The 15,419-nt window shown below is 37.2% G+C and overlaps 1 protein-coding gene across 21 annotated transcripts in view; it reads right to left on the bottom strand.

Annotated features, from left to right (window-relative positions):
• Positions 1-15,419, bottom strand: part of GPHN (gephyrin) — a 689,448-nt gene that overhangs the window by 248,776 nt on the left and 425,253 nt on the right. The window lies entirely within an intron of this gene.

Raw genomic sequence — 15,419 nt, 5'->3', positions numbered from 1 at the left:
GGAAACTTAGTCTGAACTATTTACAGCCCTTAATAATTAAGTAAGGTATACTGTGAACAAAATTTGGAGTATGTTTGTTTCTCTCTGCCTGGTTCCTTTAGAATTGGGAAAGTATTTGTGGGTATTCTTAACTTATGGCAATACAGTTGTTTGGATCAGTACAATAAAAGTCCATTCTCTTTTGCAACAGGATGCAATTGGAGAAACTGGTTGTTTTACCAAGGCTTGGACTGGAAGGGTATGCTTCCCTTTTAGGAGTCAAGCTTGACTTGCAGAGCTGATAAAAGCCCCTTGAGAAAACTGGCCTCATATCCTTGTCTACACAGTTCCTGTACAAGGTTCCTGACCTGTGGTCAGCAAATAATATCTCTTTCTAACAGGCCCAAGACCCCCAAGTTTACCCGGGAACTTAAGAGGAGAGGATCACCCAACTCACAGGTATTTGAGGACAAACCCGTGGCTGGGCTTGGCTTTAACAGGTCTTATCTGAGATTCCTTGTGGAACAGTGTTCCATCAAAGCCAGTATAAAAGGCCTATTAGGAAATAGTTGTTCTTGCTGCATTTTATGCAAATAATCAGGCCAAATATAAGACTAAAGTCTGTTTTGCAAACAACTCAGTCCTATCACAATTTGTATTTTTAACAAAAATAAAAAACGGAGAGAGAGAAATTATGTTTCACAACTTATACATTTGTCATTAAATTTTAAACTCACTAGTTGTTTTCAAGTTTTTACCTACATTTTAGACTAACCCTGCTTATTCCTGTGAACCAACCAGCAATTTCTGGCTGCAGCTCAGAAAGAATAAAAGGGATGGGTAATGTAGAAATCTGGATCGATATTCTAGTTCTGAGCAATTATCCTGCAAATCCTGTCAGGTGATGGGAATAAATAGGATGCCCATCACCTGGAGGTTTCCTTTTTGGGAAAGTAAGACCAAGGGAGCTAACCAGAGCCAAGCACCATGCACCCAAATCTCAGCAAGCATAAATACAGCCACCAGATATCTGGGTGTGTCACAAGACATCCTTTTCTCTCCCTTGTTAGAGGACTCAATTCCATAGCTTCACCTTAGCATTCAGCTTATGATAAGGAATCCACGCAATCCCTCCCCACCCTGAGACACATTTTTGTCTCAAACTCAATTTCAAGCTACTGGTCAAAGCCCTAGGAAAGAAAACGAGATCTGAGGGATCCAGAAGCAGATGGTAACGAAGTTAAAAGGCACAATGCAGGTGAACATGACTGATTTCTGTCAGTTAAGCCAAGCTTTCTGTTTCATGGATAAAGGTCACAATAGTATCCATGACATAAATGAGGTCTAGGGAATTCAAGGCTACTGACAGCGTGGGATATAGGGTGTATGTGGTTAAAAGCGGACACTCCCATCCCCTAGACTCCCCTGTTAACATGGGTGAAAGCCACTTTAAAACCCATGAGTGGCACCCTGTCGCAGTTTCTGGGATATGAGGACGGAGGAAAGAAAGAGGAACACCTCACTTTTCCTCCGTCATGTACCCTGGGTATTTGCTAGGAAGAAAAAGGAACCAGGGACACCTGCTCCTCTCCTTCTAGATGAGTAGTGATTCATTATCAGTCTGCATCCCTTTTGAATGCACCCTGAACCCCTGGGACTCCTCTGAAAAAAACAACAACAAAACACCTTTTTTTTTTTTTCCTTTTCCTCCTCTCTCCTCTCTTCACAGAATTGTGTCTTAATACTACAGGACACTTCCCTTGGATGCATCTTCCAAAGTGACAAAAGTTAATTTCCCAAACTTTAAACTGATTGGCTTAAGATTGAGCTCAGGGAAAAGGAACCCAGAAGCCTGACACGTTAGCAAAAGGGTAAAAGTTTTTCTCACCAGTCGAGCTTTTGGTCCCCCTCTATCTGTACAAACTGGTCAAAGGCCACAAGATTTTTGAGCTGTCCTCATCTGCCCCTTGTTTCATTTTGATATATGTTTTCTTAGTATCCTGGTTTGTTTCTTGTCACTTTCAGGTCATCAACCTTCAAAGGATCATGCAACTGGAGCCTTGGCCAATTGTCCCTTTTGCTGGGGATCCTTAGATAGGCCTCTGAGGGAGATCTGACTGCTGTTTACCAAAACAGTTCCCTCTATCAGCAGGAAGTAATTAAGATTAGTCTTCATCCTTATCCTTATTTTAACACCAGTTAAATGTACTTCTTCAGGTGGGGAATGATAGATGCAGGTTGCGGATAAGGTGGAGAGTCCCTGAAGAATCTCTGACTGCCCTGCACACTGAGAGCATGGGGTAGAGCCACAGGAAGTTTGGAAGTTCATACCATTTTCAGCATGGAGGAGCCTGGGATTTTCAGCTTGTGTGTGTGGTGGCCTGCAATTAAATCTATGAGGCAGGAAAACTGCTAGCAGGACTCACTTTGCCAGGGATTTCTGTTTCCCTTTTTTCACTCCTTTTCACCCAGTAAATCCGGGCGTACTCACCCTACAATGTATCCGTGTGCTTAAATTATCCTGGTCCGGTGACAAGAATCTGTTTTTTATTCTATAACAATACCTTTGCCATTTTTGAATCAGGATGTTTTTCTGTTGAGTTTTAGGAGTTCTCTGTATATTACGGATATTAATCCCTTACCAGATACCTAATTTGCAAATATTTTTTCCCATTCTGTGGGCTGCCTTTTTCTCTGTTGACAGAATATTTTGATATGTAAAGATTTTAAATGTCCATGCAGTCTAATTTGTCTGCTTTTTGCTGTTGTTGCCTGTACCTTTGGTGTCATGTCCAAGAAAATCATTGCCAAATACAATGTCATAAAGTTTTGACCCATATTTTCTTCTAAGAGTTGTATTGTGAGTCTTAGCTTTATGTCTTTGATCCATTTTGAATTAATTTTTGTATACGGTGTTAGATAAAAGTCCAACTTAATTCTTTTGCATGTGAATATCCAGTTTTCCCAGGACCATTTTTTGAAAAGACTCTCTTCCCCACTGAATGGTCTTGATATCCTGGTCAAAAATCATTTGACTATATTTGCGGGAGTTTTGTCTATAATGTTTTTACTTTAATGGGCTACTGATCAAAACTCTTTGGAAATAGTTATTCTCCCAGTGGAGAGAATTTTAACCTCTTCCATTTTGATATTATTGGTTACAATTAATAACCATAGTCTGTCACCTATGAACAAATTTTGATGCTTACCTGAAGGTTATGCTTATAAAGCTACAGGCCAGAGTGTGTATTCAACAAAGATGGTTTCAAAAGTCTCATGGGAAGAATTGTACCAAATACTTCAAAGCATTAATGCTTTAAAGAATAGACTCATGAGTAGACTTCTGACATAACACTGCTTAGACAACTTTTAGATCTAAACAGTGGACTGAGTTAGAATTTTTAAAACTGTTTCAGGACAGAAGCAGAAAGTTACATGAAAGCAGACTGCTAAGCCAAGGCTTATTGAATAACTAATTATCACAGGGCTGAATCAACACAGGATGGAAAAAGGAATACAGAAGGAAATTTCTTTTTCTGGCTATTTGTTTGGAATATTATTGATGATGGTTGTTTTAAATGTTCTATTTTCTAGATATATGAGGAAGCTCTTTTTCTTTCTTTTTAAGCTATATGTAACCCACACAATTTAGTAGACCCTGATTTCTTAAACTAATATGAAACATTTCAAAATGATATTTAGTTAACATCCTCAGAATTCAGAAACTCTTTAGAAATTTACTAACTTTTCTTGGAGTGTAGTTATTTGCATTCTTAATAAGAATGTCTTCTTTTTAAACAGGATATAATTGTACAAACTGATTGTGGAACCAAGGCCTTACCTGGAGGTATATTTGAGAATGGTGCTTATCTAATCAAATATCACTACCACTTTGAAGAACAAAATACTGACTGTACTCCTGAAGCCAATGCTGACAAAGCCCTCCCAGAAAAACTAACTTAGTACTTGGAGCAGAAGGTTTCAGCCTTATATGTGGTAAGGAAGAGATCACTTACATGTGGGAAAAAAATTTGGTGACTTGGAGAAGAGAGGAACTTACCAAAATGATGACAATTAATGCAGATAAAATATGGTGAAATTTCTTGGCTTGGCATAATTTACTACTCTTAGGTTGGCAAAAATAGACATCTTTAAAAGTATTAAGTAATGGAAAAAACTGCAATTACTCTTGTACCACCCTATTGGAATCAAGATTCCCTAAGAAAATTTCCAGACAAAAATTAATTTTTTGGTCTTAATATTTATAAAACAAACTAAAGGAGACTATCTGGTTAATTAATAATCTTGCTGCAGTTATGTAATGAATCATCCCAAACCTAATGAGAACAAACAATTTTTTGTGGTTAAAAAAAATTTTTGAGGCCAGGCTTGGTGGCTCATGACTGTAATGCTAGCACTTTGGGAGGTGGAGGAGGGCAGGTTGCTTGAATCCAGAAGTTTGAGACCAGCCTGGGCAACATGATAAAAACCTGTCTTTACAAAAAATACAAAAATTAGCAGGGCATGGTGCTGTGTGCCTGTAGTTCCCAGCTACCAGCTACTTGGGCAGCTGAAGCAGGAGAACTGCTTGAGCCTGGAAGGTAGAGAGGCTGCAGTAAGCTGTGATTGTGCCACTGAACTCCAACCTGGGTGACAGCAGGATCTCGTCTGAGAAAAAAAATTATCATTGAGATTACAAAGATTACTAGAATGCCTTGACTTGTATACTTTTCTGAGTTATATGCACTTTTCATTGTTTTACATGATTTTACAACTTTTCAATTATTACATTATTTACACAATAATGTAAATAATGATTCCTGCCCATAGAAACACAAATACGGTTAGTCCTGATCAGGAGCAACTAATCCCTGGCTGTGTATCTTGCACAAATTTTCTATCTATTTATAAATTCATTTCAGCCTCATGACTGTTGATATATGTCTGTGTTCTTTCCATTCTTACTTGAACTGGTATAACAGCTTACTAGTTCTCTCACTGATTAATAAGTTAAATAAAATCTTTCCACATATTTATTTTATACTACTGTTATAACTCAACCTTTATAAAACTGTCATTTAACACATATCATACTGTATTCTCCAAAGTATTTCATTATATTGATTTACCTATATATTTTTCTTACTCCACCGATGCTTATAGCTAGTTTGCTTGGATCAGTAAACTTCCAGAATTGTAAACACATTCTATTGTTTACAATTTTTACATTGGGCAGTGCATCTTATTACTTAAGTATTTCAAACCATGGTACAAAAATCCCAATTCTCTCTCTCTCTCTTTTTTTTTTGAGATGGAGTTTCTTGTCACCCAGGATAGAGTGCAATGGCATGATCTTGGCTTAATGCAACCTTCGCCTCCCGGGTTCAAGCGATTCTCCTGCCTCAGCCTCCTGAATAGCTGGGATTACAGGCACCTGCCACCACACTCAGCAAATTTTTGTATTTTTAGTAGAGATGAAGTTTCACCATGTTGGCCAGACTGGTCGGGAATCCTGACCTCAGGTGATCTGCCCACCTTGGCCTCCCAAAGTGCTGAAATTGCGGGTGCGAGCCACCGTACCAGGTCCCCAATTCTCATTTTTAAGGCGAGTTTGTAATTAGTTTGTCACCTCCCAAAATGTATTCTTTTACTTTTTCTTTTGTGAAAGGTGCTATTGCAGAGCAGTCAAGAATTGCCATCTTAGAATCTCAGACTGCCTAGACTTGAATATCAGTAGTTCCATGTTCTTAACTACTCTGAGCTTCAGATTTCTTACAAGCAAAATGACGATGTATGCAGAGTTTATATATAAAATGTTTAGAAGAATGACTGATATTCAATTAATATAATTAAAATCCTCATGGATAAAAAGAAACAATAAAACAATAAAACTGTACATAAACAGTATACATGTATATGCATACATAAACACACGCATATATACTGTTTTCTCCATATCATTTGCCAAGAGGAATCACCAACTCTTTTTCTTCTCAGGGCAATCAGTAGATTCATACAATACAGTTTTCTATATATACAATACAGTTTTCTATATATACAAAACAGAAGTTATTTCATATAATACAGCTTAGGGAGCATCATTATTGTTTTGGATTTAATTTCTGTCAGTGAGATGAGATATCCTATTACAAATCTCCAAGGGTATCTTCCCTCTTTGTCTTAAATTCTTTCTTTGCCTGTTTTCAACCTATCACTTGCCTTAAGGCTGCAAAGCATAAGTTGTCACCTTATGATTTGGATCCAGTCTCTTTGAAAATATCTTCATTTATTTTATAAATACAGAGGAGCATGATTTATTTTCATTCTCTTCCTCCTTTAAGTCATATTTTCCAACCCTCTGTCCTCTTGAATCAAGTTTTTCACCCAAATATGAAACTTCAAGGATTCCTATTTCATACATTTTAGTCATTATTAGGAAGACCTCTTATTTCTTTGATGATGCAGTATATATTAAGGTATATGATAATAGTTAAGATGCTTTTTAGGCAGTAATCTCTAACTAGCTTATTGGCTCATGTAATCAAAAAGTCAAGCAGTCTGTACAGCTCAAGAAGGGCTTGAATGAGTGGTTCACAAAATGTTACTGGGACCCAGTATCTTTTTTAACTTCAATTTCTCAGGATTGTTTCTTTATTGTTGGTTCTATCATGGCAGGCATTCCGTTCATGATCCCAAGATGTAATTCTTGGGGTTATATATTTCCTCATTCACGTCCAGCAGGAAACAGAGAATCTGTGTCCCCCAATAGTTAAAATAAAATCTAAGGGATGAAATCCACTGGCTCTGACTGGCTTGAATTACATGATCCTTGAACTAATGACTATGGCTAGATGAAATGGATACGCTGATTATACAGTATTAAGCCAACCTACCTGGAGGTTTAGTCAGTTCCACCCAAACTACATGACTGGGAAACGCTGTATAGTGCTAGAAAGAGGGAATGAAAAATGACTGCTGGAGAGACAATGAACAAATGTTAATTATAAGAGGCATTTCTCAAGTCTCTTTATCTCTTGAAATAGCAAGCTGATTAATTTTGCAATAAGTAGCAATGAGCTCATTAGTAACTACTGAACAGTAATTAACCAGGTTTCATTTTTTGATTACTAGAAGCAGATAATTGAGTCAGGAAGGTAAAGAAGTAATTTTTAAAAAGCAACTCTTCAGCTAGACTGTGAACTCTTTTTTTTTTTTTTTTTTTTTGAGACAGACTCTGCACTGAAGTACAGTGGCAAGATCACGGCTCACTGTAGCCTCGATCTCCTGGGCTCAAGCGATTCTTCTACCCTAGCCTCCCAAGTGCCACAATGTCTGGCTAATTTTTGTATTTTTTAGTAGAGATGGGGTTTTGCCATGTTGCTCAGGCTGGTCTGAAAATCCTGGGCTCAAGAGATCAGCCTGCTTCAGCCTCCCAAAGTGCTAGTATACAGGTATGAGCCACTGCACCCAGGCCCTAGACTATGAACTCTTTAGAGGCTGGAACAACCTGTTCATATTTGTATTCTGAGCACTGAGCACAGTGCTTGGTATCTTGAAATAATTCTGCAAATATTTAATTCTTAATTTACAAAGTTGACAAAAATTTCCCTATATATGTCATCTCCTGTACTACAAATAATAATGTGTTGTGAGATACAGGATAATTATTATTTCCATTTTATAGATGAGAAACTGAGGCTTAAATCTTAAGTAACTTGTCCCAATAATTAAGTGGTGTGGTCAGGGCTTATATCTAGGTTTTCTGTTTTTAAGTTACAAGATTTTTACATTATTCCAAATTGCTTCACATGCCTCAGAATGTGACCAGCTGACGGAAATTGTAAATTTTCTTCTCAATAGGTAATCAGGTGCTCCCTCTCAATATTAATTTAACATCAGTAAAACTTGTAATAGTAAGCCAAATAGTATACATAGATATTCCAAATGACTGTTCTCACAAAGAGGTCTTCTGACACACTGACAACACACTAGGTCATTCAGAACCAGTGAGGCTCATTAATAAAGTTAGTGCTAGATAAGCATTCAAAGTTAATATAGCTTCTTTAGAAGCATCAAGGCCTTTCTTTTCATTATTTTCTGTTGCCCATTTCTTCCTTTTCATTCTATTGTATAGATGCCCAGTGTGAAGAACAACAGTATACTCTTTGATGTATTGCTAATTGTCATTTGTCACAGGAAACACAAACATGTGAGTCTACTTAAAAACCTGAACTCTGTCAAAAGACCAATTACTGTTTACAAAAGACTGTTAAATACCAACTAATAGTTAATCAATGAGAAAGTCTTTGGTGATGCTATATGAGAACATCCAGTTAGAACAGTTTTACAATCATTCTCAACTAGTTCCTCCAAAGAATTAAACCCTAATAATTAACTTATCTCCTGTGCGTCTAGAATGGTACTAGTTATGTACAATCCTTGGGAGAACTGAAAAATGGGTCACTCAAATAATTTTTAGTGTACTAACCTTTGCCTTAGTTCCTGGAGGGCATTTCTAGACTTGCTTCGGGCCAGAAGGGCAATTACTTTTCTGAAGGGAGAAATCCAGGCCTGGCAGGGCTCACCAGTGCTGACTAAAAAGCCCTTAGGCCTTGAATAAACATCAGTGGCAGCCAAGCAGTAGCTGCCATGAGCCTAGAGTAATGATGACCACAGGGAGAGACTTCTTCTGCTTGAGGAAAGGAGAAGGAAAAGTAAAGAGGACTTTGTCTTGCAACCTAGTAAAATAAACACCAAGCAGATTCCTACAGCCTCCAATTCCAGGCCCTAGCTCTTGGATGGCATTTCTAAACCCACCTTGGGCCAGAATTGGACCTGCTGCACTGAAACAAACAAAAAAAAGACCCAGTCTTGGCAGAATTCCTCACCTGCTGATTAAACATCCCTTGTTTTTTTTTTGAGATGGAGATGGAGTCTCACTCTTACATCTCATATCAGGCTGGAGTGCAGTGATAAGATCTCGGCTCACCGCAACCTCCACCTCCTGGTTCAGGTGATTCTTTCACCTCAGCCTTCTGAGTAGCTAGGACTACAAGCGCGCACCAACACGCCTGGCTAATTTTTGTATTTTTTAGTAGAGATGGGGTTTCACCATGTTGGTCAGGATGATCTCGATCTCTTTACCTCGTGATGTGCCTGCCTCAGCCTCCCAAAGTCCTGGGATTACAGGCGTGAGCCACCGTGCCCAGGCCCCTTGGTCTTTTAATAAACATCAGCAGCAGCCAGAAAATAGTTGCCACAGGCCTTGGGCAAGACACAGTACTATGCTGGTTTGAGGAGTGACCCAACACAGTACCAGTGGTGGTGGCCACAAGACTGCTTGGATTAGCCGTTCCCCAACTTCAGGCAGTTCATCACGAAGAGGGAGACTTGGTTTGTTTAGGGGAAAGTAAGGGAAAAGAACAAGAGACTCTGCCTGGTAATCTAGGGAATTCTCTTGAATCTTATTTAAGACCACCACGGCAGTACCTCTATAAGAGTCACAGTACCTCTGCAAGAGTCACAGCATTACTAGGCTTGGGGTACTCCCTAATGCATATGGATTCAGTGACCAGACTTAGATCACAACATTTAATTCCCTTTGAATATTTGGAAAGCCTTCCCAAGAAGGATGGATACAAAAAAGCCCAGACTTCAAAGATTAGAATAAATACTCAGATATTGATAAACATCCATAAGCATGAAGACCATCCACTAAAACATGACTTGGCTAAATGAACTAAATAAGACACCAGTGACAAAGTCTGTAGTGACAGAGGTATGTGACCTTTTAGACAGAGAATTTGAAATAGTCGTTTTGAGGAAGCTCAATAAAATGTAAGATAACACAGAAAATAAATTCAGAATCATATCAGATAAATTTAACAGAGACTGAAATAATTAAAAACAATCAAGTAGAAATTCTAGAGCTGAAAATTGGATTGACAAACTGAAGAATACACCAGTCTTTCAACAGTGTAATTGATCAAGCGGAAAAAAAAATTAGTAAGCTTGAAGACAGGCTATTTGAAAATACAGTCAGAGGAGTCAAAAGAAAAAAGAATTAAAAATAATGAAGCATGCCTACAGAATCTAGAAAATAGCCTCAAAGGGCAAATATAAGAGTTAACTGGCCTTAAAGAAAAGGGGGTGGAGGGGGAAGAGAGAGAGAGAGAGAGAGAGAGGAGAGAGAGAGAGAGAGAGAGAGAGAGAGATCAGGGTAGAAAGCTTATTCAAAGAGATACTAAGAACTTTCAAAACACAGAGAAAGATATCAACATTCAAGTACAAGAAGACTACAGAACTCTAAGCTGATTTAACCCAAAGACCACCTCAAAACATTTAATAATCAAGCTCTCAAAGGTCAAGGATAAAGAAAGAGTCCTAAAAGCAGCAAGACAGTAACAACAAATAACATATAAAGGAGCTCGAAAATGTCTGGCAGCAGATTTCTAAGTGGAAACCTTACAGGCTAAGAGAGAGTGGTATGATAAATTTTAAACTGCTGAAGGAAAAACCTTTTATCTTACAAAATTATATCCAGTGAAAATATCCTTCAAACATGAAGGATAAATAAAGACCTTCCCAGATAAACAAAAGCTCAGGGATTTCATCAACACCATACCTGTTTTACAAGAAATGCTAAAGGAGGTTCTTCAATCTGAAAGAAAGAATATTAAAAAGAAATAAGAAATGATCTGAAGGCCCAAAACTCACGGGTAACAGTAAATACAGAGACAAATACAGAATATTATAACACAGTAAGTGTGATGTATAAACAACTCATCTCGTATCTTGAGCAGAACGACTAAAAGATGATCTCAAAAATGATAACTACAGGCATAGTGGCTCATGCCTGTGATCCAGCAGCTAGAGAGGCCAAGTTGGGTGGAACACTTGAGCCCAATAGTTTGAGACCAGCCTGGGCAAAATAGTGAAACTCTGTCTTTACAAAAGATAGAAAAATTAGTTGGGCATGATGTTGTGTGCCTGTAGTCCTGGCTACTCAGGAGACTAAGATGGGAGGATTGATTTAGCCCAGGAGGTCAAGGCTGCACTGAGCCGTGATTGTACAATTACACTCTAGTCTGGGCAACACAGTGAGATCCTATCTCAAAAAAAAAAAAACCAAAAACAAAACCCAAACTACAACTTTTTGAGACATAATATTATAAAATATACATAGGGAAAAAAAAGGTTTAAAAGTGAGGGGATGAATTTAAAGTGTAGAGTTTTTATCAGTTGTCTCTTTGCTTGTTTCTTTGTTTTAGCAATCAGAGTTGTCATCGGTTTAAAATAATGGCTTATAAGATAGTATTTGCCAGGCTCATGGTAACCTTAAACCAAAAAATCTACAACAGCTTCACAAAAAATATAAAGCAAGAAATTAAAACAGACCACCAGAGAAAATTGCTTTCACAAAAAGAAAGACAGAAAGGAAGGAAGAAAGAAAAGACCATAGAGAACCACAAAACAAAACAAAATAATAAAGCAGTAGTAAGTCCTTACTTATCAATAATAACACTAAATGTAAATGAACTTAACTCTCCAATCAAAAGACACAGAGTGGCTGAATAGATTGAAAAACAAGATCTAAGAATCTATTGTTTACATGAAATACACTTCACCTATAAAAACACATACAGACTGAGAATAAAAGGATGGAAAAAGATATTCCATGCAAGTGGAAACCAGAAAAGAATAGCAGTAGCTACACTTATAGCAAAAAAAAAATAGATTTAAGATAAACACTATAAAAAGAGACAAGGAAAGCCATTATATAATGATAAAGGGATCAATTCAGCAAGAGGATATGACAATTGTAAATATATTTGCAACCAACACGAGTGCATCCAGATATATAAAACAAATATTATTAGAGTTAAAGAGAGAGACCCTAATATAACAATAGCTGGAGACTTCAACATCCTACTTTAAACATTACACAGATTGTCCCTACAGAAAATTAATAAAGAAACATTGAGTCCAGGCATGGTAGCTCAGGCCTGTAATCCCAGCACTTTGGGAGGCCGAGGCAGGTGGATCACCTGAGGTTAGGAGTTTGAGACCAGCCTGGCCAACATGGTGAAACTCTGTCTCTATTAAAAATACAAAAATTAGCTGAGTATGATAGCACGTGCCTGTAATCACAGATACTTGGGAAGCTGAGGCAGGAGAATCACTTGAACCTGGGAGGCAGAGGTTGCAGTGAGCTGAGAACACCCCACTGTACTCTAGGTTGGGAACAAAGCAAGACTCTGTCTAAAAAAAAAAAAAGAAACATTGGACTTAATCTCTATTACAGATTAAATAACTCTAATAGATCTTTATAGAATATTTCATCTAATGGCTGCAGAATACACATTCTTCTCCTCAGCACATGAATAATTCTCAAGGACAGATAATATGTATATGTTAGGACACAAAACAAGTCTTTATAATTTCAAAAAAACTGAAATCATACGTATCTTCTCTAACCTACAATAGAATAAAACTAGAAATCAATTTAAAAAACTTTGGAATTGAAACAAACACATGGAAATTAAACAATATGCTCCTGAATGACAAGTGGGCCACTGAGACCAATCCTACTCAAACTAGTCAGAAAAGTAGAGAAGGAAGGAATACTTTTATATTCATTCTACAAGGTCAGTATTACTCTGTTACTAAAACCAGAAAAAGACACATTTAAAAAAAAGAAAAGAAAAGAAAACTACAGGCCACCATCTGATTAACATTGACAGAAAAATCCTCAACAAAATGCTAGTGCACCAAATTCAACAACACATTAAAAACATCATTCATTATGACCAAGTGGGATTCATCCCAGGGATGGGAGGATGGTTCAACATATGCAAATCAATCAATCTACAGAATAAATGACAAAAGCCATATGATCATTTCACTTGATGCTGAAAAAGCTTTTGACAAAATTCAATTGCTTCATGATAAAAACCCTCAAAAAACTGGGTACAGAAGGAACAACCCTCAACATAATAAAAGCTATATGCAACAGACCCACATCTAGTATCATACTGAATGGAGAAAAACTGAAAGCCTTTCCTCTAAGATTTGGAACATGACAAAGATGCTCACTTTTACCACTGTTATTCAACACAGCATTGGAAGTGTTAGCTAGAATAGTCAGACAAGAGAAAGATTAAAAAGCATCCAAATTGGAAAGGAAGAGATCAAATTACTGTAGTTTGCAGATGATACAACATGTGGAAAAACCTAAAGACTCCAATAAAAAACTATTAGAACTGATACACAAATTCAGTAAAGTGGCAGGATACAAAATCAACATATAAAAATTTGTAGCATTTCTTTTTTTTTTTTTTTTTTAGATGGAGTCTTGTTCCATCACCCAGGCTGGAGTGCAATGGCGTGATCTCAGCTCACTGCAACCTCTGCCTCCCAGGATTAAGCAATTCCCCTGTCTCAGCCTCTTGACTAGCTGGGACTACAGGCACCTGCCACCATGTCCGGCTAATTTTTTGTATTTTTAGTAGAAATGGGTTTCACCTTGTTGGTGAGGCTGGTCTCAAACTCCTAACCTCAGATGATCCAACTGCCTTGGCCTCCCAAAGTGCTGGGATTAGAGGTGTGAGCCACTGTGCCCAGCCAATTAGTAGCATTTCTATATGCCAACAGTGAACAATATGAAAAAGGAATTAAGAAAGTAATCATATTTATAATAGTTACAAATAAAACACATAGGAAGAATTTTAACCAAAGAAGTAAAAGATTTCTACAATGAGAAGCATAAAACATTTTTGCAAGATATTGAAGTGAACACACACAAAAAATGAAAAGACATTCCATGTTCATGGATTGGAAGAATCAATATTGTTAAAATGTCCATACTTCCCAAAGCAATCAATGGACTCAATGCAATCCCTATCACAATACCTTCACATAAATAGAAAAACTAATCATAACATTTATACAGAACCACAAAAGACCCAGAATAACCAAAGCTATCCTGAGAAAAAATAAAAACAAAACTGGAGGAATCATTACCTGACTTCAAATTATACTATAGAGCTACAGTAGCTAATACACCATGGTACTGGTATAAAAACAAACACACAGACCAATGGAATAGAATAGAGAACCTAGAAACAAATCCATATATGTACAGTGAGCTCATTTTGACAAAGGGAGTCAAGAACATACACTGGGGAAAGGACAGTCTCTTTAATAAAGGGTGCTGGGAAAACTGGATATCCATATGCAGATTATTAAAAGTAGACACTTATCTCTTGCCGTATATAAAAATCAAATAAAAATGATTAAAGACTTAAATCTAAGACTTGAAACTATGAAACTACTAAAAGAAAACACTCAGAAAACTCTCCAGGACATTGGACTGGTCAAAGATTTCTTGAGTGATACCCCACAAATACAGGGAACCAATGAAAAAAATGGACAAATGGGATCACATCAAGTTAAAAAGCTTCTTCATAGCAAATGAAACAATCAATAAAGTGAAGAGACAATCCAAGGAATGAAAGAAAATATCTGCAAACTATGCATCTGAGAAGGGATTAGTAGCGCCAGACTATATAAACAATTCCATAGGAAAAAATATATAACAATCCAATTTAAAAATGGGCAAAAGATCTGAATAGAGGTTTCTCAAAAGAAGACATAGAAATGGCAAACAAGTATATGAAAAGGTGTTCATCAGCATTGATCATCAGAGAAATGCAAATCAAAACTATAATGAGATATCATCTCATCTCAGTTAATACAGCTTTTATCCAAAAAGACAGGGAATAATGAATGTCAGTGAGTATGTGGAGAAAGGGGAACACTTGTACACTACTTGTGGGAATGTAGATTGGTATAGCCACTATGCAGAATAGTATAGAGGTTCCTCAAAAAACTAAAGACAGAACTACATATGATCCAGCAATCCCCCTGCTAGGTATATATACAAAATAAAGGAAATCAGTATATTGAAGAGATATCTGCACTTCCATGTGTATTGCAGCACTATCAATCTGAGTGTCCATTAGCAGATAAATAGATAAAGAAAATGTGGTACATATATACAATGGAGTACTGATTAGCTATTAAAAATAATGAGATACTGTCATTTGCAACAACATGGATGGAAATGGAAGTCATCATTAAATGAAGTAAGTCAGGCACAGAAAGACAAACTTTGCATGTTCTCACTTACTTGTGGGAGCTAAAAATTAAAACAATTGAACTCATGCAGATAAAGATGGTAGAATGATGGTTACAGAGGGTGGAGAGGGTGGGGAGGGGGAGTGGGAAATGGGGATGCTTAATGGGTACCCAAAATATAGTTAGATACAATGGATAAGATCTCAACGGCACAACAGGGTGATTATGATCAGCAATAATTTGTTGTACATTTTAGAATAAATTAGGGAATACAATTGGATGCTTGTAACACAAAGAAATGA

This window comes from Aotus nancymaae, unplaced genomic scaffold (assembly GCF_030222135.1).
Source record: "Aotus nancymaae isolate 86718 unplaced genomic scaffold, 86718_ANA_hifiasm-v0.15.2.pri h1tg000011l, whole genome shotgun sequence".
NCBI lineage: Eukaryota > Metazoa > Chordata > Mammalia > Primates > Aotidae > Aotus > Aotus nancymaae.
Note: the sequence above shows the minus strand (reverse complement) of the source record. Positions and strands in the feature narration are given on the sequence as shown.